General features: G+C 57.5%; 1 protein-coding gene across 1 annotated transcript in view; it reads right to left on the minus strand.

The window, feature by feature from the left end:
• The window catches only part of POU2F3 (POU class 2 homeobox 3), a 75,240-nt gene that overhangs the window by 48,810 nt on the left and 6,354 nt on the right, over positions 1-20,076 (minus strand). The window lies entirely within an intron of this gene.

Below are 20,076 nucleotides of genomic sequence, written 5' to 3' on the forward strand. Positions count from 1 at the left end.
ACCGAGCCCTGAGCACTGCCCTGGGACCCAAAAACATACAAAAAAGTGATTATGTGATAATAGAGGAAGGTTATTGATACAGAAAAACTAATATGTAGCAGAAAAATCACTGCACTAAAAGGTGGTTGCAATGAATATCTTGTCTATTAGTGACTCATTTTCTGTTTTTACCCCTCATTGATATATGCCATTCTGCAAAGATTCTTGGCCTGCCTTTCACAGAGAGCATCATAAATATTTCTCCTAGACTAGTAAAGACTATCATAAATCTTTTCTTAAGTGTGCAAACATCATTTTAATGATCACGTAGTATTCCATTATAGGAGTGTGCCAACACCTAGCACATAAACCCTCACTGCTGGGGAAATTATTTTCATTCTTTGCTTTCTCCAATAAGCTGAGATGATTAAAAATTTTTTTTGAATAGAGAAGCTAAGGGTAGGAAAATGCCCACAGAGTAAAAACAGCTCTGTGTGGAGAAAAATGTGATTTTATCTTTTTTTGCAAAACGTCTTTCTGGGGTTATCGTAGGTAGAGCGCTAGCCTTGTATGTGGCACCACATATAATTCCCGAGCCCTGCCAGGGGTGATCCCTGAGCAAAGAGCCAGAAGCCAGCCCTGAGCACCAACCAGTGTGACGCCAAACCAGAAACAAAACAAAACTTTGAAATGAGGATGAAAAGCTTCCTTTCTGGGCATCCTGGTGGCCAGGCGGTACAGTCATGGCGTCAGCCGAAGTATTAATAGTACACTATTATACAACATGATGCCTCAGTAAAGGCAATAAAAATAAACGCAAAACCTCCTTCTTTGACATTGGGAAGTTGGTCGCATCAGGAGTAATGGTAGCTGGAAAGAAGAGCAGCGTCATTCATTCGCAAGCGCAGCTGAAGGACTCTCGGTGCCATACGTGGTGCCAGCCACTGGCTGTGCAACGTCAACGTCACAGACAGAAGTCGCCTGCCCAATGGAGTTCCTTCCCCCCTCCCCCACCTGGACCCAGACAAGGCTTTGGGGAACAGCGCCACGGCCAGGCGCAGAGCCGCAGGGATTCAGGGAGACCCAGCAGGAAAGGCGACTGAGCCCAGGAGGAAGTGAAGCCCCAGGTCTGGGGACGGTGGTTCCCAGAGGCAGGAAGGGGCTCGGGCCACCAGGCCAGTGTTACAGAGACAGGCAAAGGGGTGAGTAGGGGCTGATAGTAGAGGGGGTGGGGTGGCCTAGGCCACTGAGACGTCAGTTTCCTGCTAAGGATGTGGAACCTGGGCAGGAGGGGCTGTGAACAGGAAAAGAACTAGATCTGCCCTAAGAGTTAAAGCCCGCAGGGGCTTGAGTGATAGCACAGTGGGGAGGGCGTTTGCACGCGGCCGACCTGGGTTCGAGTCCCAGCATCCCATATGGTCCCCAGAGCACCGCCAGGAGTAATTCCTGAGTGCATGAGCCAGGAGTGATCCCTGAGCATTGCTGGGTGGGACCCAAAAAGAAAAAAAAAAGAGTTAAAGCCCACAGGGATCAGCTCTGGGGACTAAGAGACCAGGAAAGGGTCGGGGTGCAGAAGAGGGCAGTGGGCTGGACGGAGCGAGAAGGACCTGGATGTCAAAGGACGTTTTACACCAACAGCCTGGGGGACGCTCAGTCACAGAAGCCCACGGTCATGAGTTCAATCCCCGGTGCTGCCCACGTGTACCGGGCAAGGTCTTTGCAGCTCTAGCTGTCTGGGACCCTCAGCGGAATGTGTCAACTTTGGCACCCGCAGGTGTCTGGGGCACCTCAGCCAAACGCACTTGCAGCCCCCAACATCACAGCAGAGCGACACAGAGAGAAAGAGAATGGCAGCGAGTACAGGGCACCAGGACCAGGCTGTGGGGGAGGGGGCGTGATTCTGAGGGCCGGGGTGTTTCAGGGGGGGCACAAGCGGTGCTGCTGTTCTTGGCAACAGAGACACGAGCCCTCAAGATGAACACGGTCCACTTGGGATGCCCGTCAGAAATGAGGGGTGAGGAAATGAGTTTGGACTCAGGAGTGGTTAACTGGAGGGGGTCTGTCTGGCACTCAGGGACTGAGTGCAGAGGGGGATTTGGTCCAGGGTGGCAGGAGGAGGAGGAGGAGGAGGAGGAGGAGGAGGAGGAGGAGGAAGAGGAGGAGGAGGAGGAGGAGGAGGAGGAGGTCAAGGACAGGCTTCTGGATGTGTACACGGGAGGCCATGAGACGCAGGTGAACAGGGACAGAGCATGGGGGACAGGGGCCCCAGTTTGTGGCCGGTTTTGGAGACCCCAGCCTTGGATCCCCATGACTGCCACCTGGGGAGCTTCAGGGCAGGGTCTGAAAGGACAGCCAAGCACACCAGCGTCCCTCCCGCACACGGTGACCTGTGGACGCCTCTTGGGGGGGTGTTTTGCAGAGGGCTCCTGCCGTACGTACTCTGCAACCTGAACTCTTCCCTTCCCGTGCAATCTGCTCTCACCCACCCCACTGCTTGATCTTCCTCGAACTCAGTGGCTGGACTGGCCGGGGGGGGGGGGGGGGGGGGGGGTGCCCTGGGGCCATTCTTCCCGGGCACCCCAGGAGAGCTGAGCCCAGAGCCCAGAGCACACTAGACTAGTGCAGCACAGGCCACGAGGAAAGGACTCGGGTCCTCAAAGCAACACCTGCCACTGCCCAGAGTGCTTGGGGAAGCCGTGTCCTCTCCCCTCATGGCCCCAGCCCCGAGGGGGTAGCTGAGCATGGGCGGGCAGGGGCCCTGGGTGCAGACGTGTTGACAGTTGGATAGAGGCGTTTGTTCGTTTCTGATGACATGGTTGATTCTCGAGATCTGCTGGGGGGAACCGCCCCCTTTTATGGGGGAGCCCTGGATCCTGCTTTTCTCCCCTGGTCCACTGGACTTGTTCCATCTGGCACCTCTCCCACCCTGCCTCCGGGAAAAACCTGGGAGGGGTGCTGGAAGTGCGGGCCGAGACCTGGCTCTTGGGGTTCTGCTGCGGCCCCAGCGCTCTCAACTGGGGGCGACCTGCAGGCCTTTCCCATAACCTAATTTCCTCATCGAGGAAACCTGGAAGGCGCCTCTTTCCTGGCAATTATCACCCTTCTGCAATCACCAGGAATTTTCCTTCTGTCCCATGAAGAGGAGGAGCCACGGGCGCGTTTGAAGTCAGAGGACTGGGATTCATTGCTCCCAAATGCTGCATCCTGGCAGAGGCAGAAAGTTCCAGATTCTCCTGCTTTTCGATGGCAATGCCCAAGCATCGTTTTCATGGGTAGAATTCCCACCCCATCCACTTCCCAAGTACAAGGTGGTGTTCGGTGGGGATAAAGGTGGCGGCCGTGTTGTAAACGGGACACTGTCTGCATGGTGCAGGGAGGTTCTGACACCCGGGCCATCGGCAAACAGGTTCAGCCTGCTCCCGTTCCCTCTCTCCAGAACGTCCTTCTCTCCCTAGAAAACACAGTTGCCTGCAGGAGCCGACTCGGCAGCCGCAGCCTCCAAACTGCTAGTCCAACCCGAGAAAGGGTCTCCCCACTGCTCACCGCAGAGCCTCTGCACGTCTGTCCCTTCGGCAAACCCTGAGCATCTAAAGACTGGGCTTGTATCTTGCCCCTCTCTGAACCCCAAGGGCCTAAGACAGCATCTGACATGCAGCTCACACTGAAACGGGGTGTTTGATCCAGACGACTAAGAAACAGCCGCAGAAACGCATCTTCTCTGCAGCTGAAGCAAGAGTACAGCAGATCGGGCATTTGCTTTACACGTGGCAGACCCGGGTTCAATCTCCGGCACCACCTAGGGTCCCCTGATCCCCACCAAGTGTGATCCCTGAGCACAGATCCAGGTGGTAGCCCTGAGCACCCCTGGGTGTCGCCCAGAAACAAAACCAAAAGTAAAAAGGGAAAAAAAAAAAGAATCTTCTCTTGGGATAGAAGGCTGTGCCATGTCCCGACCCCCTCTTTGGAAAGTGACCGTTGCTTGGAGGAAAAATGAAGAGGGACAGAAACTCCCAAGAACTAGAGCAGTTTAGCACCAAAACGACCCCAAGGCCTAAGGTCCGAGGAAGCAGTTTGCCCAGGTCATCATCTCGGAAACCTGAGTCAGGATGGAACTCACCATGTCCAGTATCGACAGAGAGAGCCCAGGGCAGAGCTTCAGTCCACAGCTGGGGCGTGTGGCCAGGCCAGACACTCATCTGACTTTTGTTTACCCTTTGGTTTTGGGTCACACCCAGCAGCGCTGAGGAGCTACTGCCGGCTCACTGCCTGGGGACCCCGCAGCTCCCGGGATCAAACCTGGGGTGCCCACCTGCAGTGGAGGGGCTCCATCTCCCCCCCGCCTGGACTGGGAAGCAATTCAAAGCAGAGACAAAGATGGATGTAGAAAATGGAGGAGTGAAGACTCCCGGGAGTTCCTAGCCAAGGTCAGAGCCGACAGATAAAGGCCGTTCACCCAATAACAGGGTCTACAATCGTGATTTAAGAAAAAAAAGATTCAACTGATGGGGCCGGAGAGATAATGTAGCCGGGAGGGCACCTTCCTTGCATGTACTGACCCAGACTCCATCCCCGACAGCCCAGAGGGTCCCCTAAGCTTGCCAGGAGTGATCCCTGAGCACAGAGCTAGGAGCAAGCCCTGAGCACCCGGGGTGTGGCCCCAAACAGAAACGAAATCAACTGGATGAGTAAAAGACAGGGAGGAAGAGCTGGAAAATCAGACAAGGCAGAAATGGCTGCTTTTATGCTTCACACTGAGGTTTGCTTGTGTGTGTGTGTGTGTGTGTGTGTGTGTGTGTGTGTGTGTATTGTGAAAGTCAAAAAGGAAAAGTAAAGATCTTTGTTTTTTTGTTTCTTTTTGCTTCAGCAAATACTCCAGCAGTCTGAAAATCTCCTTCTCGGGCTCACACTGGGCTGCCCAGTAAAGCCGTGAGACCGCATGGAGCAGAACAGGGGGCACGAGGGCTAGGGTGCGTGTGTGACGGGCACAGGGGTCCGGGCTCCACCTCCCACAACTCACAGCCCCCCCTACACACACACACACACACCATCGCCACGCGGAGTCCAGCAGCCCCACACTATTGGGAAGGGCCCCAAGACAAACCCACAAACCACACAGAGCTATTCCCGAACACCCAGTCTCATTGTCACGGGTGCCGGGGGGATCCCCGTGCCCACCACAGGATCTACATGAAGAGAAAACACAGCTGGACATTAAAGAGCTACATGTACCCCTATGCTCACCCCAGCATGGTTCCCGGTAAGCAGGAGAGAGGAGCAAACTGTCAGGGTAAGTGAGAACGTGACGTCCACAGGGTCTGGCTTAACCACGAGAAGGGGATGCGCAGACTTAGGGGTGTCGGGGGGGGGGACCCAACGTGCTGGTGAGACCGTGAGGAACCATCCTGGGACAGCTCAGGGGTGGGAACCGCTGTTCTGGATGAACCTTTTCCCCAGGCCGCCTGCCGATGGAAGCGCCTGATTTCGTTAGAGTGACGGCGGCCTTGCAGACGAGAAGCCACGTTCCATAGGTCACAGGGACACGAGTCGCCGTGAGAGGGCCTGACATGCCCAGTATGTCTCCCACACGAGCGGACAGTCCAGTGACAATCTGCCTCTCTGTGGCGCGCGCTTGAAAAGACAAGCTGAGGGGCTGGAGCGATAGCACAGCGGGTAGGGCGTTTGCCTTGCACGCGGCCAACCCGGGTTCGATCCCCAGCATCCCATATGGTCCCCTGAGCACCGCCAGGAGTAATTCCTGAATGCAGAGCCAGGAGTAACCCCTGAGCATCACCAGGTGTGACCCAAAAAGCAAAAAAAAAAAAAAAAAAAAAAAAAAGATAAGCTGAGTAAAATAGGGCCACAGTACAGCGGAGAAGGAGTTTAGCTTGCACGCGGCCAAGCTGGGCTCAATCCCCGGCTTCCCATTTGGTCCCCCATGCCTGTCAGGAGTGGTTCCTGAGGGCAGAGCCAGGAGAAATACCTGAGCATCGCAGGGTGTAGACCCAAAACAAAACAAAACATCTGAAAGCCCCTGGCGCGGTGCCTGGCACATAGTACGTGATTAAGTAAATGCTGGAGGGCTTGGTTCTCCTCCGAGCACTGCGGTCCCAGAGCAAGTTTGCCCACAGCCACGAAGAACAGGGACACAGGTTGGTGTGGAGGCTGGAAGAGAGCAGTTCTAGTCTGTTTCCCAAAGTGCTCTGGGGGTGCGATGACAGTGGGTGCCACTGCTCCCTGGGGTGCTGGGTCAGTGGGTGGCACTGCTCCCTGGGGTGCTGAGACAATGTACTTTAGCAGCCATGGATGACACTGGGGGACAATTTCTTTGCTTCAAGAAGGCAGAGTTACAGGGAGGCAATGAGTGATTTTTTTTTTCTGAAAGTAAGTCCGGACACTGTGGCTCTGGCTGCCCTGGAGGGAGGACAGCTGCCCCACAGTGGCCGTGGAACCCAAGCCACCATCTCTGGAACGAGCCAGCGAAGGCTGCTGAGCCCAGGGGCATGGCGGAAGTGGTATTCGAATGTGCGACAATCCGAGAGCCTGGGGGGGGCGGGACTTAGTGCCTCTCCCGTTGCCAAAAGTCCTAATGTCCAGGATTCCGATAGCTGATGGAGACCAGCCTGCAACAGCCGATCTCGTGGCTGTGTCTCCTGCCTGTCTGCTCTGCTACAATCCAGGGAACAGGACGGGGGACTCCAGAGGGAGCATCTGATTCGTGGGTGGAGGTCTTGGGGCGCACCGAGGGGCCACCCAGCAGCGGCCAGAACAGCCCACAGTGGGCACGGGGCCTCTCCAGGTCCCACTGGTCCTCCCCGAGAATTGCAGCAAGGAGACAAGAGCACAGGTGCCACCTTGGGACCCGCTGGCAGGGCTAGAGACGCCCCTGGGGAACCCAGGGCAAAGCCCTTGCCTTGGGGAAGTTGAGGCACTATTATTCAGCCTGTTTTACAGGACAGAAAACTGAATCTCAACAAGGTTAAGTAAGACATACAAAACGAGAGCTTTTAATGTGTGGGCATGTGTGGGGAAGGCTGCAGGGGGAGACAGAATCCCTCTCTCTGCAGCCCCCCAAGCCCCGTCCCCCGCCAGCCACGGTCATCAGCACCTTCCTCTAGGAGCGATGGTCGAGAACTTCAGCCAGGCCTCACCCGCTTCCCACACAGACCCACTGTCTGCCTAGAGTAAGCTCACGGCACAGGGGCGTGGGGGGGGGGGGGACGGGGAGACAGAGGGATTTCGCCATATGAAAAGTGGGAGAAGCTACGAATGGGCACAGGTTTACATGTATGAGACCCTGAGTTTAATCCCCCTGGGTAACAGACACCTCTAAACAGAGAGAGCCCCAGACTCAGGGTAGGGTGCCTTCAGTCAGAGGGACCTAGAGACCCCCAGTCCGGAGGAGAGGCCCAGGATTCCCCTGCATACAGGGCCTGGGACCCCCTCCCTCACGCCACCTTGGCACCTGCTGGTCTGAGCTGCCTGAGCACCCCCCGAGGGCCGGCTCACAGGACCGGGCCTGAGCTTGAGCCGGGCCGGCCAACAGAGTGTTGGCAGCTCAGGGCCACGAGACTGCTGGGCAGCGAGGCCCTGGGTGAGGCAGGTGGCTGCCGGAGGCTGAGAACTGTCCCAGCAGGCTTTGTCACTTCTGCCCGGTAAACACCACACGGCGCGCTGGGCACGCGCTGGGCACTCCCATGGGCCACTCCCGCTCTCCCAGGCTGGGAACACTGGGCTCGGACCCCCGGAGCCACGGCCGGCCTTGCTGAAAACGCTAGGGTCATGGTCCTGGCACCTCAGCCGTGTTGTGGGACCCCAGCAAGGAGGCAAAGCCAGGAATGGTCACGCACAGCAGCCTCTCCTGCGCCCGCCAACACCACGCTCCCCTTTCCCGTTTGTCCCAAGGAGCCAGGGAGGCCCAGGGGCAGGGTGCCCGCCTGTAGATGCCCACCTGTAGGTGCCCAACACCCACACTGCTCCTGGTGCCTCAACACAAGTGGCCCCCTGGAGTGCCACCATCAAGTGTGACGCCCTTGGTGACCAAGACAGCCCCAGAGAGCAGGGGAGGGGCGCGGTGGAGATGTAGAAAGCCAAACGGAGCAAAGTTAGAAAGCAAACAGAGGGGTCGGAGCAATAGCACAGGGGGGAGCCTTGCACTCAACAGACCCGGATTCAATCCCCAGCATCCCATATGGTCCCCCAAGCACCACCAGGAGTAATTCCTGAGTGCAGAGCCAGGAGTAACCCCTGAGCATCACTAGGTGTGACCCTCCCCCCCACCCCTGGCCAAAAAAAAAAAAAGCCAACAGGGACTATCAAATGCCCAGTGGTGACAGAAACAAAGAGCAGGAGAGCTGGTCTTCAGTAGGAAGTTGGGCAGTGGGGCAGGGCGAGGGGGGATAAATCAGGGAAGGGAACGTGAGGAGTATGGAGGAGGGACATGTGCGTGCCACAGAGGCAGGCTGGGGGCCCGAGGGAACCTGGGGACACTGGTGGAGGGATGGGTGTTGGAAGAATATACGCCTGAAACTCGATCATGATCTTTGTCACTTTGTCATTTGTGATGATTCAATCAAAAATAAATTGAAAAAAAAAAAAACAGTGAACAGGCCAAACGATTTCTGGGAGGATTGCTGCCGTCTCTGTACTGAGTGGGCAATATGCAGGAGGAATCGAGGACCCCCAGGAAGACCCCTCAGCCACAGGTCCTGGGAAGACGCACGAAGGCCTGTGGGGAGAGTCTAGGAGCTGGCGTTTCCCTGAGCCTCAAGCAGAGCGTCCTGGAGACATGTCCAGGGAGGCAAGCCACTTCCATATCCTCCCTTCCTTCCCCCTCTGCCAGCCTCAGCGTCCACATGTCCAGCCTCAGAGTTTCCTCCTGACCAGCCCAGTAACTTAGCATATGCTCATGCATGAGGTTGAGGCCAGGCTATGCCACTAGACACAGAGGAGGACCAGTCACTGGGATGGGCACCACTGCCCCATCCTCACCTGCCCCCACAAAGCCCAGCCTCGCCCTGTGTGTCTTCACAGGGCTTCCTGGGTCCCCTCAGTGAAAGGCCCTTTTCTTTTTCTTTTTTTTTTTCCTTTTTGGGTCACACCCAGCAAAGCTCAGGGGTTACTCCTGGCAGTGCTCAGGGGACCATATGGGATGCTGGGGATCGAACCCAGGTCGGCTGCGTGCAAGGCAAACGCCCTACCCACTGTGCTATCGCTCCAGCCCCCAATGCCCTTTTCTTTTTGCATTCCTTTTTCCTGATGCCAAAACACCTCCCGCTCCCCCCACCCCGATAAAATCCTTCGCCAGGGTCTTTTAATCTTTCTGTTGGTTTTATTTTGCTTCTGGGACACACCCAGTCGTGCTCAGGGGTTACTCCTGCTCTGCTGTCAGGAAATATTCCTGGTGGGACTCAGGGACCAGAGGCAGTGCCAGGAACAGAAGCAGGCAAGTGCTTTAACTCCTGTACTATCTCTCTGGCCCCCTTACCTTTGTTTGTTTGGGTTTGCTTTTGTTTGTTTTGGGCCCACACCTGGCGATGCTCAGGGGGTTACTCCGGGCTCTGCGCTCAGGAATCCCTCCCGGTGGAGGCAAATGGGATGCAGGAGATTCAACCCAGGCTGGCTCCGTGCAAGGCAAATGCCCTCCCCGCTGTCCTATGGCTCCGTTTGCCTCCCCGCCTGACCGTTTTTGAGGACATGGCCTGCCTGATAGTCTCCCCAGTCTGAGCTCCAACTGGGACTTTCCTGCCTTGCCCCGCCGTGACCTGCTAAGATGCAGGAGATGGGGTGGTAATGCCAGCTTCCAGGAACCCAAACGCCCAGGAAGGAAAGAAACCAGGACAGCCACCGCCAGGCCCACCCTGGCAAGAAAGCACATGCCAACTACAGGGCGAGGGCCCTGCGGCAGCCCTGGCGGCCCTGAAGCCCCAAACCGTGATCCCAAGAGTCTTCCTGCCGTATTTGTTCTCTAGCTGTGGGGAAGCACGGAACCTCCTGGCATCATCCTGCCATGGCAGATGGGGAAACTGAGTCCCGGGGAGAGAAGGGAGGGGCCTGCACCACGCAGGCAACTGGGGCAAAGCAGGACGAGGCCTGGGGCGCCAGCACCCAGACCCAACTCCAAACAGTCGTCGGGTTATTGGAGGGCGAACTCTGACCAGCCCCGCGCCCCCTCACCAGCCTCGGCAGAGATGAGGTTCAAAGAGGCTGAAGGTTAGTAAGCGCCACGGGTCCAGCCCTCTGGCCAGGGCGGGGTGAAGTGGAGGTGCCATCAAGTGGGGGAGTTGCTGCTCCCCCACCCCGAGGGCACCGAGCGGGCACCGGGATCTCTCACACAGCCCCCGGAACATGCCAACTCCCTGTGAGCAGAACAAGCCGCAGCCGCCTTCTCGGAACAGCACCCACCCCCCCACCATCCACACAACTGTGGATGCCCAGGGGTCATCAGCATGGTCAGTCATGGTCTACAGGGCTCTCGCGGGGGGAATGGGAGCCAGCCCTCACGCTTCCGGAGTCGGGGCCGGAATGATGCATGGGGTTCTCAGAGCAGCCAAGAAAGGCCCTGGGGCTCCAGAGTACCCCCACATTCCTTCCCTTGCTCCCTGGGGGTGCAGGGATCATCCCGAGGGGCAGGATGGTGGGAAAGAGAAGGCTCTTCCCCCTAACGCAATAAGACAATAAAACCCACAGGAACCCCAGACTCAGGGTGGGAGCACAGACCCATGGGGGGCTGAGGGCGGCCCCTGGTGACCTTGGGAAAGTTATCGCCTTTCCTGACCTGGCTCTTCTCCCATAAAATGGGGGAACAGGATGAGATCAGAGAATCTCAGCCCTTCTGGCAGCAGAACACAGTTTTCCAATAATGAGGACTAATTAGTAGCTGACGTTTATTGAGCATTTACTACGGACCAAGCTCTGTAGTAAACGTTTTATCCGCAGGCAGCACTCAGCCCTCACACACACCTGGGAGGTGTTCCAAAGTACCCGATCCCCACTCGCAGAGGCTCAGAGCGGCGGCTGCCCCCCACCCACTCAGAATGCAGCAGGCCGGGCCAGGGGTGCCCAGCTCAGGGTGTCCACCACACAGCCAAGTAGCAGCGTTTCCAAGTTCCTGAGCGAGGGGCAGCTCCCCCTCTGTGCCCTTCTTCCTGAGCCCCATTACCTAAGGAATCAGGGCCTCGAGGGCCCACCTTGGGTTGAAGGGGGAACCCAACAGCCTCCCCAAGTGTGCCCCCCTCACTGCCAGGATAGGTTCACAGGCAGGGCTGGGGCAGGGGTGGACATCCCAGAAGCGTCCAGGGCTCCATGAGCTGCAGCTCACGCTCTGTATGTGGGAGCCTCGGGGTCATCCCCATGGTTCCCTGTCTACCAGGAGGCACTAAATCAGAAGTAGCCATTGAACCGGGTATGGTGCCTACTCCATCCCCCCACAAGATGGAGGTCCTGGTCCAGAGCAGTGGGTAGAAAGCTTGACTTGCATGTGGCTGACCTGGGATCTATCCCCAGAACCCCATAGAGTCCCCGAAGCCCCGGCAGGAGTGATCCGAGGGTAGAGCCAGGAGTAAGTACCACTGGGTGTGGCCCCCAACAAAACTGAGGTTCCCCCAGAGTGGCTCCAGGGGGAGGCCCACCATGGGAATAACTCCTCCTGGGGGCCGGGGCGGCAGCAAGGAGCATCCCTGCAGAGGGCACTGTCTAGGGGCTGCGGAGGGAATCACCCCCCAGCAACCTTGGGAGGTATCTGCAAGGATCTATTATCCCCCGTTTTATAGACTCATGAAGAAGCCAAAGGTCATAAACCGAGCACGGAGAGCAGCTGGGACTCCCTAAGCTAAGTCTCTTAATGAGGGTGTCTGGGTGAGCCGCGAGGGGGGCAGGGAGAGGCGCCCCGGAGTGTGTGGCCTGCAGGCACGGTCTCTGGGCCCCAGCAATTACAGGCGGGACCTCAAGCCCTCCAGCCGCGGCTCCAACTCCGTGTCACTTGAAATGCCTTTGCACGTGCGTGTGCACACACGCACACACACAAGTATGCATACTCACACATGTGTGCATGCGATGCACACACGTGCACACACACATGCACACATATATGCGCGCCCGCGCACACACACACCCCCAAACATGCTATCAAATCCAGGAGGTGGAGATGGCATCCAGCTGTCCCCAGCCCTCCTCAGCCACACCAGGGAGCAAAGCTCTTTCTTCAAGAATGTCACTGGCAGAAGAGGGGACGGCCCGGCGCTGGAACCCTCAGGGGTCTCGTGCATTCTTAGGACTTGGGGCGCACCAGGCAGGCAGGGACAGAAACTCAGCCTCTTGGGTCGAGGTCACTGACATGACGCATGACCCTCCCGGGTTTTCATGGGCCCCCGCAGAGAAGGGGTGGGAAGGAGGCAGGCCGGCACCTCCCTTTGATAACTCAAAGCCAGAGCGTTTGCCAGCCGGCTTAACCCCTTTTGTCCGCGCTTCCCTCCTCAAGAAAACCTTAATCATCCTCATTTGAATTTCAAATGACCTCTCCCCTCTCCCCTCCCCAGGCTTGGAGGCAGGGATATGGAAATTCACCCTGCAGTATGGAAATCAGCGCCCTATGCAAATCGGGCGCCCAGACCTCATCGCCATGGCAACCACGGGGGTGCCTCGGCTTCGGGTCCCACTCTGGGCTCACCCCCTTAGATTTCGGGTTCCTCTTCCCAGCCCAAGGAGGCAGAGCTCCTGGAGGAAGTCTCACTGGAATGGACTGGGCCACCCACAGCCACCCACACCTGCTGCTCCTGTCCTCCTATCTGTCCCTCCAACCTGCAGCTCCCAGGGATGGAGGTCGCAGCCTGGGTGGGTCCACGGAGGGCCCAGGCTGGAGTGGGGGAAGGTTCCGGGGGCTGGAGCACAGGGCAGTGACCGACTCATGGGTACCATGGGGGCTGTGTGGAGCCAGTATGTAAAACACCATGCAAATGAGCCCCATAATATTTTGAGTCAACAGCATGGGTGCCTTTTGGGAGAAGCCGGCAACTCTGCTTCCCAGGCTCCTGGCCTGGCACAAAGGCACCAGCCCGGGAGGAGCAGACGGGGACGCTGACTTGCCCCGGCTGAAGTTGAAGTCAGCCGCCTGGTCACCTCCTCTCCTGCCCTGCCCCACGCTCAGGATCAAACCAGGGCGAGGGGCCCCCAGCTGGGGCTTCTGAGGGACTCGGCTGACTGGGAATGAGGCTGAGGGAGACCAAAATGCTTTGGTCCAGAGCAAAGCACTTCCCAGTGGGGGGTGGTAAGCCCGAGCCCCACTGGCAAAGCCAGCCTAGGCCCCCAACTGGATGCCCACTGCAGTCACCTGTCCCCAGAGTCACTTCACTAGTTCCTCAAACTGGTCTCTAAAAGCACAGTCGCCCCCTGAAAGAATGACTGCAGGGCGGGGGGCATGAGTGGGTGCACCTGAGTCCCTCTGTCTGTGTGGGTCTGTGTGGGTCTCTGTCTGTGTGTCTGTCTTTGTCTGCCTGTCTGTCTGTATCTGTGGCAGTCTGTATCTGTCTGTCTGTGTCTGTGTGTCTGTTTGTGTCTGTCTGTCTGTGCCTGCCTATCTGCTTGTGTGTGTGCGTGTGTCTATGTGCGTGTGTGTCTCTATTTGCATGTGTCCCCGCCTGTGTTTCTGTCTGTGTGTCAGTTTCTGTCTGGGCGTGTGTCTGTATGCCTGTCTACAGCAGTTTCTGTGAGTGTCTGTGAGCCTGTATGTGTGTGTGTGTGTGTGTGTGTGCGCGCGCGCGCGCGCATGCGTGTGTGAGTTTCTCTCTGTCTGTGTATGTGTGTGAGTTTCTGTGTGAGTGTGTGTGTGCGTGTGAGTTTCTCTCTGTCTGTGTATGTGTGTGTTTCTGTATGTGTGTGAGTTTCTGTCTGGTGTGTGTCTGTGTGTCCGTGTACACGGCCAGGCAGATGGGCCTATAGTCTGGAGAGGTCGCTCATTCCTCTTCAGACTGTCTCACTTGGCCAGCAGGTCCCCACCTGAGGCCCTGCAGGGGCGAGCACTGCTCCTGGGGTTCTGGAGTCGGGACCTCAGAAAGTCATCGTGTAAAGTCCTGGGGGCCCCCTCATGTCCTGTGCCCCCAGGAAGGCCGTCAGAGGTGCCTGGGGATGGAGGCTTACCACGCAGAAGCACCTCTCCCAGCTGAGCACCCCAGTCTGAGCCTCCCTCAGTGGGTGGGGAGTGAGACTGGGAGGAAACTGGGGTGGGGCCTGAGCAAAAAAAGCATTTCTGGGGCAAGGGAGGTTGGAGGGAACCCAAGACCCAGTGGCAAAGGCTGGTGGGACACCAGCAGGACCCCACTCCCTGGATCTGCCCATCAGTCTACACTCAAAGTCTACACCCAAAGACCCCTCAGCAGGCACTGGCGAGTGGCATGGAGCTGTGGAGACCAGCTCCCCCATGCCCGCCCCTCTTACTGGAGGGGGTCACATTCTCGGACACGGAACCAGGGCAGGTGGAAGACAGGACAGGCGGCTGGCACACACCTGCTCCCGGCCCAGATGTCTGAGCAGTTCTGTCCTGCCCACAGGTGGGAAAGGGAGCTGGGGAGAGTTTTCTCTGCTGGGGTACTGGCCCCCGTCTCAGCTCGGCCCCCAGGGAGTGTGTGTGGAGTGGGGCTTCTAAGCCTCCCGCAGGACCAGAATCGACTGGGCCAGAGGCCAGCAGCTCCATTCCCAGAGGGCCTGGACAAAGGGTGCAGCGAGAGAGTGGGCAGACCCGGGGGCCCTCAGGAATGGACACCAGAAACCCAAGCACAAAAATTTGTAAGTCTACAACTGTACCTCATGGTGTTTCACCAATAAAATTAAAAAAAAAAAAGGAGAGACTGGAGCAATAGCTCAGCGGGTAGGGTGTTTGCCTTGCATGTAGCCGACCCGGGTTCGATTCCCAGCATCCCATACGGTCCCCTGAGCACCACCAGGAGTAATTCCTGAGTGCAGAGCCAGGAGTAACTCCTGTGCATTGCCAGGTGTGACCCAAAAAGCAAAAATTAAAAAAAAAAAAAAGGAATGGACACCAGGAGACCAGCAAGGGACAGCAGGGCAGGACCCGCCCAGCACCTGCCTCCCAAACAGCCAGGCTGAAGTGCCTCTCCCAGAGAAGGGACGGACTGAGAAGGGCCAGGGTGGCACCAGACACAGCGGCAGGTCCAGTACTAGAGACCACAGGCCCTCCCCTCCCCCAGAGCATTCTCCCTCCTCCCTCCCAGAGGCCAGGGAGCACTCTCTCCCTCCCCCCTCCCAGGGATCAGGGAGCACTCTCGCATGAGGGCTCAGGTATACTTGGCCCACATGGCCAGTGACACATCTCGGTCTCGTCCCTTGAATGTTGTCGATACCAATCAGCCTAATGACGGAATGTGTTTGGGGCTCTCACACCCACTCTGTCACTTAATCACAGACAGGGAGGGGCCGTGTGTGCAGAAGGGCTCCCTCACTCAGGAAGGGCTGTCACCACACTCGAAGGGACACTCTCGGGGCCTCCCACCCCATCACATCACCCCGGAAGGAGGGCCCAGGACCGGGGCGGCCTCTCCCGTGGCCGTGACTCAGTCCTGCTCGGGCTGTGAGGATCATTGGCCTCCCCGTGCCTCTTCTGTGCTGTCCTCAGAAGCCCGAAGCTGCCCCCCAAGCCCTCTGGCGCCTTAGAAGTCTTTCCAAGGCCAGAGCCAGCACAGTGGGTGTCGCCTTGCACACTGCCAACCCGGGTCCTACCCCGCCTTCCCCTGAACCCACCAGAGTGATTCTTGAGTATGGAACCAGAAGTAACCCCTGGACACTGCTAGGTGTGCCCACCCCCAAATCGAAGAAGGCTCTGTGCCATGTGTCCCCAAGCAGCCCAGTATCTGGGTGGTCCTTCGGGGGGATGCCCAACTGCTCACCATCACCCTCCCCTCTCCATCCCCTGGGCTCCACTCTGTCCCCCGTCTCAGAGCTGGCCAGGGTACAGATGCTGCTCGTAGTGCCTTGGTGAAGGGGGATCCACGGCCGATTCTCCGGCTCCCCAGCAGGACGAGGCTGGCCAAGTCCTTCTCTTCCCCACACCAAGCCTGGCTTGGCCTCAGGCCGCAGCTCTGCACCTGGGAACAGGGGGCTGGCTCCCCCGGCCCCTGCCTGACCCATTCCCGGAGCACTGATATCTCCCCAGTCCTCATCCCTGGTTCCCCTGCCAGGCTCTCCAGGGCTGCCCTAGCCAGACGGTGTCAGGCCCCAGCTGGACCCCTCCCCTGACTGGGAATCATGGGGGAGTCCCCAACAGTTTCCTCTGTAAAAGGGGACGACGCCACATCCTGGCCCCAAGCACTGGGTCTTAGAGTGTAACCAGAATCTGAGGTCAGATCGGGGGCGGGGGTCTGCGTGGTGGATGGGGGTTGTCTGTGGAGCCCTCCCCAGAGTAGGGGTCGGAGGGGACAGTGCATCGAGGGAAACCAGGCCAAAGGGAAGGGGGACAGGCAGGGGACAAGAGCTGCCCCCCAGCCCCAGAAAACCCATGTTTAAGTTCGAGATGTGGAAAAACTGAGGGGAGGGTGCTGGGAAAGGCCACACGGGCTCGTGCTATTGTGCTGCTGTGTTTGGGGGACTCCCCTGGCAGCACCCCTCTCCCCCGGGTGTGATCCCAAGAAACAGACACATAAAAATGGCAAAAACAGGGGCTGGAGCGATAGCACAGCAGGGAGGGCGTTTGCCTTGCACGTGGCTGACCCGGGTTCGGTTCCCAGCATCCCATATGGTCCCCCGAGCACCACCCGGAGTGATTCTTGAGTGAAGAGCCAGGAGTAACCCCTGTGCATCGCCAGGTGTGACCCAAAAAGCAAAAAAAAAAAAAAAAAAAGACAAAAACAGCACGAGGAGGAGCAGAAGGAAGTGCCAGTGGAGACAGTGGAGAAGGGCCAGTCCTGGATGAGATCTGGTCAGCAACAACAAGAAGAGGCGGCAAAGTGCCACATTCAGGGAGACAAGGGGCACACTGCAGCCCCCAGAGCATCTGCCAGGTCGGGGAGGCCCCTTCTTATCAGCCAATCCACCAGGAGCAAAAGACAGGGTGCCGGTGTGGTAGGGGGAGGTGGAAGGAGGACTGGGAGTCCCCAAACCCAGGACTATTGGACCCCAGTGCTGGCCCCAGGCAGGGGCACCCCAAGACTGCCTGCTGGGGCTGTCCTGAAGACAGTTTGTCCTCCCTGAGGCAGGGGAAGGGTCACTGCCAGGTCTACACCCGCAGGCCGGCTGTGTGGACCCTCCTCCCCACCCATGCCCCGGGGGGTTCTCCCACCACAGGGTGCTTTCAGGGAGCTGGGGTTTTCTAGGTCACCTGGGTTTATAGAGCCTTTAAACCCCAGATACAAACCACCCCTTAATTCCTGCTCTGTTGGGAAGGAGAATCTGGCCTTTTAAATCCAAAGGAAGCCATTAAAGCAAGGTGCAAAGCATCGTGACTCATAATAAGCTTTCCTCGGTGAAAAATGAGTCAGAACGGCTTTCCAGGAAGTTTGGTTGCCTTAATTAGCCATCATCTTTTTTTCTTGCCCTTAAAAAACACACAGCAATTTGAGGATTCCCAAAGAACTGCTGGGTGCTCCCCAGGTCCCCTTCCGCGTGGAAGGGCTGGGGCTGGGGAGTCCCAGAGGACAGAGCCAGCACCCCCCAACCACCCTTGCCTGGAGAGTGCAAGGACCAAAGCCCAGTTCTCTGCTTCCCCTCTGGCCTGGTGCCGGAACGGAAGCTGCCCCCTCACCAGCTACCTGCGGCTCTCGGCACACATTTGGTACCCACAGAATCACAGCATCTTCTCCAGGTGGTTTGGTTTGGGGACCACTCCCAGTGGTGCTCAAGGACTTACTCCTGGCTCTGTGCTCCAGGATCACTCCTGGTGGTACTCAGGGGATCATGTGGAATGCCGGGGATTGGACTGAGTGGGACACGTTACAGTCCTACCAACTGTACTATCTCTCTGGCCCCCTGGAGCATCTTCTGATGTCAGTAGAGGAGTCCATGGCTCCAGCCTCAGCTAAACCTCGCCCAGCTGTGAAGGCAGACAGACAGGCAAGACATCCCGGCAGAGAAGGGGGGCACAAGGGCCGGAGAGACGTGCAGGAGTTTTGGGGTCGCCTTGCAGGCAACTGACCCAGACTCCATCTCTGGCACCGCCAGAAGCAACCCCTGAGCACAGAGCCGGGACATGCCCCAAAACAACGGCAGCAAAAAACAAACAGGAAGAGTTAAAGAGAAATGGCTTTTCTGATCCTGCAGCCTGCAATCAGCGGAGCCCCGATTTTCATGGGCCCCCACTCATTTGGGGTCCTAATTCCTCTGCTTCTCGGGAGGCTGGGCTGGCCTCCTGGCAGGGCTCACCCAACTCCGGGGAACGCAGACACAGGGAGGCCCCCTGTGTCTGGAGCTGCTGTCCGTCCACCTCGTCTGCACAGAGCGGGAAGCCAGCCTGTCCCTGACCTCCATCCCCCCCACCCAAACTGCCTCCACCCAGTGCTGTAGCCCCGGTCCCTAGCACTACCCTGGCACTGCCCCCAGCACTGTCCCCAGACTGACCACCCCGAATTCAATCTCATCTACACAGAGGTCCCTCCTCTGAAGCCAAGTCACCCCGTCACCGGGCATTAGCACCAAACCAGCAGGCCAGCCCTGCGGGGCCAAGCTTTATTAGGGCTAAGCATCACTTGGGGCAACCCCCAAAAACATTCTCAGCTAAGAAATCAATTTGTGGGGGGCTGGAGCGATAGTACAGTGGGCAGGGCGTTTGCCTTGCACGCGGCCAACACGGGTTCGATTCCTCCTTCCCTCTTGGAGAGCCCGGCAAGCTACTGAGAGTATCCCGCCCACATGGCAGAGCCTGGCAAGCTCCCCATGGCGTATTCGATATGCCAAACACAGTAACAACAAATCTCACAATGGAGACATTACTGGTGCCCCCTTGAGCAAATTGATGAACGAGAGAACAGTGCTACAGTGCTATTTTTTTTTATTTGGAGGCCACACCTGGCAATGCTCGGGGGTTACTTCTGCCTCTGCACTCAGGAATCACTCATGGTGGTACTCAGGAAACCATATGGATTATGCCAGGACTGAACCTGGATCAGCCGTATGCAAGGCAAACGCCCTCCAGGCTGAACTAGCACTCTGGCGCCAAGCAAGGAAATATTAATTCAATATGTAACTGGGGGCAAGAAACTTCTGCGTCACCCCTTTGCCGGCTGCCCTCCCCGCAAACCCAACCCTCTCTTCCCGGAGCTGAGGAGCTGAGACCGGGAGCAGGAGGCCTGGGGGAGAGGTCTCAGCTCTGGGGCGGCCCATGCTCCTCTTTGTGCTGCCTCTGTCGCTAATGATCCAGATGAAAGGCTAATTGAGGTCTCGTTGGGATGCTATTAAAGTTATTTGGTGGTGTTACAATTTACACTCATCCTTCCTTAAGTTCTTTTTAATTATATGGAGCTTTCAAAGCCAGGCTTGGATGAGGGGGTTAAAAGTTAGACGGCTATGAAACTTTCTTCTCCACTCTGTTGCTGACCTCTGTCTGGGCACTACAAAGCCACGCCATGACACCAAGCCTCCTGTCTTCTTCCCACCCACATGCACCTCCACCTGTCCACAGGCCTCCCAGGGCCAGAGGCCCTAACCTCATGCCCCTTGAGGTCAGGTGTTCCTGCTGCTGCTGCGGGGGCCAGCATGGCAGCAGCTGAGGACAGATCCGGCCCCTCTAAGCTGGCCCAGCACACCAAGAAGGGAATCTCATTTCTAACTTTTTAGATTTCTTTTTTTTTTTTTTTTTTTTTGCATTTTGGGTCACACTCGGCAATGCACATGGTTACTCCTGGGTTTGCACTCAGGAATTACTCCTGGCGGTGCTCAGGGTCGGCCGCGTGCAAGGCAAATGCCCTACCTGCTGTACTACCACTCCAGCCCCTAACTTTTTATTTTATTTTATTTTTGATTTCTTTGGGGGAGCCACACCTGGCGATGCACAGGGGTTGCTCCTGACTCTGCACTCAGGAATTACTCCTGGTGGTGCTCAGGGGACCATATGGGATGCTGGGAACCAAACCTGGGTCGGCCATGTGCAAGGCAAATGCCCTA

The sequence above is a fragment of the Sorex fumeus genome, unplaced genomic scaffold (genome assembly GCF_029834395.1).
Source record: "Sorex fumeus unplaced genomic scaffold, SorFum_2.1 ptg000198l, whole genome shotgun sequence".
Classification (NCBI taxonomy): Eukaryota; Metazoa; Chordata; class Mammalia; order Eulipotyphla; family Soricidae; genus Sorex; species Sorex fumeus.